Consider the following 3,372-nt stretch of genomic DNA (forward strand, 5'->3'; position numbering starts at 1 on the left):
ATGAATGACAAATGAATTCTGGTCTAAGCTCTATAGAAAGCAAATCTTCAGAAAGAGAATAAACGGAAAAAGTTTCTGTAATGCTCGTGACTATTATGTGAACATAGCCAGATGTGCTCTCTACAAACATGCTACTTGTCTGGCCTTTACCTCAGGCAAAAGGCTGCCTTCCCTTCTAAATAAAAAGCTTGGATTTATAACCATCTTGCTTCTCTTCAACAACTCAGAAAACTACTCCTTTCTGTTCCTTTTCCACAACACTACCAAAAAAAAGGGGACACTCAAGACTCATATATCCAGGAAAAAGGCTACTTTACACAAAAAACCAGGATTTATTTGCAAATGATCAACCAACCACACTGCACTACTGATGTATCACATCTCACGACCTTCTCCACTGAGGAGCCCACTGCACAGGACCTACCTGAAGTTTTCCTTCTGTGTGAAATTTCGATTCTTTTCAAATCCTTTGTTTACCAATCCCTCTCACTGGCTCTGTCTCACTTAAAGCAATGAGGGGCAATGTAAATATGACCACACCAAGGGGCAGCTAATACAGCAAGCTTGGTAGACATAACCAAAACAACCCCAAACGTCTTAACACAAGTCCCTCATAACCCAAATGACTACAACAGGAGCAAAGAGCTTATAAGACACTCTTCATGTAAATGAGTTTTTATTTTAAGAAGACCATCCTAGTATCTTAGCACTAAGGCTATTAAAGTTGTATAGGACGTTAACATAGTGTCAAAATGCTGGTAATAGCCTACAACCATTAAAAGACAAAAATGGTGTATTTTTTAAGCCTAGGAAGCATAGTTTTGGCATACACATAAATATGCACATACATGTATCAAACTCAATTGCCTTTTTTTTTTTTTTTTTTAACAGAATGACCTTCAAACATTACTTTATACCACAGGAAGTTCCTGATGCATCACTACTGTTCCTCACCGCACAGGCCTCTAACTCAAAACAGCAACTCTGACTGCAAGCACCACTTTTAAGAACCTATAATCAAGACTGGTTTTGAATATTTAATAAAAAGAATTCCCAGCATTAACCAATTTTTCTTTTTACTTACGATCACATTGTGATTGTAAATTTATGAACCAGAGAATTTTTTTCATTTTAAACTATAAGAGCCATGACATGCACTCCACTAAGTACTATCAAACAAAAAGCCGCCCCATATTTTATAACATTTTCTTGCTCAACATCATCATTATTAATACTACCACAAGAAATTCCTGTCACCTAATCCCACGGACATTAATGTCCCTAGAGAAAGTATCAACCTATCATCCAAAGTCACTCCCTTATTTAAAACAATGGACAGTCACAACCGTGGAGAAAAAATCAATTATTACAAAAAGGTGAAGAAGGGAAGTGATTTAGAGAAGACTACAAAGTGAATCAGTAGCAAAGCCAGGATTTTAGTCCAAACTGACAGCAGCCTAACTCCACTAAGTTTACCCTTTTGTTCCTACTACTTTACAGGTTTTTTACTCTTCCTACCTCCAGGGAAAAAGGGCCTCAAAAGCAACTCCCTCTAGCAAAAATCAACCCTGGGTAGCTCCACACAACAGTTCCATGAGGATGATGCACAATTCATCAGAAACCTCAGGAAGAGAAATACCATTTTGCTAAGCCTGACAACAGCAATGTCTGTGACACAATATACACGGTTCTATCTGAAAGAGAAGTTAAAATTCTAATACAAAAATATAAGCAGAAATGAAAATCAGAAGGAATAAAGCAAGAAACTGGAAAAAAACCCATGACAGTTTTAAAACTGAGTATTAAGTCTAGGCTTCCGGATACAGTTAAGAGGACACCATCTGCTTGCAAATACATCAGGCAGGGCTAGAACAATAAGCATTCGAGGCTCATATGCAACATTTATGCATACACTTCAGTTCTAAGCAGAAGCAGTCCCACTGGTTTCTACAGGACATCAAACACAGGTAAAAGTTTTAAGCATAAACATTTGCAAGACAAGGACTAACAACTTGAAAGACTCCTCTTTCTTGTTTTAAAGCCCATTTCAAAAGGATTTTCAAAAAAACCAACATCATCATCATGCCAGCAGAGAGGAAGGTAGCCAGACACTGAAAAATTAAATCCATCCCCTCCGTGCAATAATTGGGGCTCTTTTCTTAGCAATTTTTTTTGTAATTAATTATAATGAATTCCATGATTCTGTCTCCTCAAAAGTCTTTTAGCTTCATCCTACTGCTATCACTTTCCTTGCTGTAACACTACACAGCTGGCACAAAGATGGTCTCTCCATCATGCTCTAAATGAAAGACACATTACAAAAGCAGTACAGCCCAAGTGCCTCAACAAATCAGTCCAAACACCTCATTACTGAGGCAAGCGTGACCGGCCCAAAAGTCATCTCACAATATTTCTGATGAAACTTAACACTATCTATATTTTTCTGTGCGAGTTTTCAATGTAAAAACAGGTGCTAAAACGAACATTTCCCTGCAGTGTTTGCAACACTAACACTGCCGCATAATGTCAGTGCAGATCAAATTCCATTGTCCAAAATGACTGGATTTAAAGCATAAATATCAAGCAGCCAAGTAATTAAAAGAATGAACTAATGCACTTTTTTTAGTACCTTTACTATTTTACAGCAGTTCTGGCAATACAGATAAAAGGCAACATACAGATTACAGGCACAAAACCACAGTATTTCAACTACTTATTGTAATCTTTAAAAAAAAGGTATGATACATCTCTTCTGCAATCCTCCCTATACTTAATTCAAGGATGACTATCACTATTTCACAAAACTGCTCTGAAATATAAATTCAAGAAGGGTGGTTGGGGCGTGAAAACAAACTCAAACCCTGATGTATCACCCTCTCGGTTCCCTCTCTCCACCTCCTCCCCGGCACAACGGGAGCCTGCTGTCTGTGGCAGATCACTTTTGCTTTGTCCACCCCAATTTAGCCGTCCCGGGACAGCTTCTCCTGTTCCCGCGGCCCCGCGCCGTAGATTTGTCCCAAGTTCGCGTGTGTACACACACACACACAGACGTGCACAGACAGACATCCACACGCGGGGAGGGGGGAAGGTGCCTGACTCCCCCCCCGCCCAAATCCAAGGGAAAGGCACACCTCTAAAAAAGGAAGGAAAGGCGCAATCCGCTCCACAGGACGGGACCCCCCAGCACCCCGGGGTGCTGCCCCCCGGACCCACCGCCGTGGGGGGGGAAGTCCCTCCATTCCCTCCCCGGTGCTCACCGGTGGGCGCGCTGTCGAGGATGCGGAGGTCGTAGGCCCCGGAGCAGCGGTAGTTGGCGGCGGTGCCGTTGTCCCACACCACGACCACCTCCTCGGGGCTCTCGAAGCTGCGTAC

The 3,372-nt window shown here is 41.5% G+C and overlaps 1 protein-coding gene across 1 annotated transcript in view; it reads right to left on the minus strand.

Moving 5' to 3' along the window:
* MIB1 (mindbomb E3 ubiquitin protein ligase 1) overlaps nucleotides 1–3,366 on the minus strand; it is a 77,994-nt gene extending 74,628 nt beyond the window's left edge. The window contains exon 1 of the mRNA XM_008636853.2: nucleotides 3,258–3,366. The gene's annotated coding sequence lies outside the window, so the exon portion shown is untranslated. The remainder of the gene's footprint in view (nucleotides 1–3,257) is intronic.
* Between the last annotated feature and the right edge of the window lie 6 nt (nucleotides 3,367–3,372).

Source organism: Corvus brachyrhynchos, unplaced genomic scaffold, assembly GCF_000691975.1.
Source record: "Corvus brachyrhynchos isolate BGI_N302 unplaced genomic scaffold, ASM69197v1 scaffold106, whole genome shotgun sequence".
Classification (NCBI taxonomy): domain Eukaryota; kingdom Metazoa; phylum Chordata; class Aves; order Passeriformes; family Corvidae; genus Corvus; species Corvus brachyrhynchos.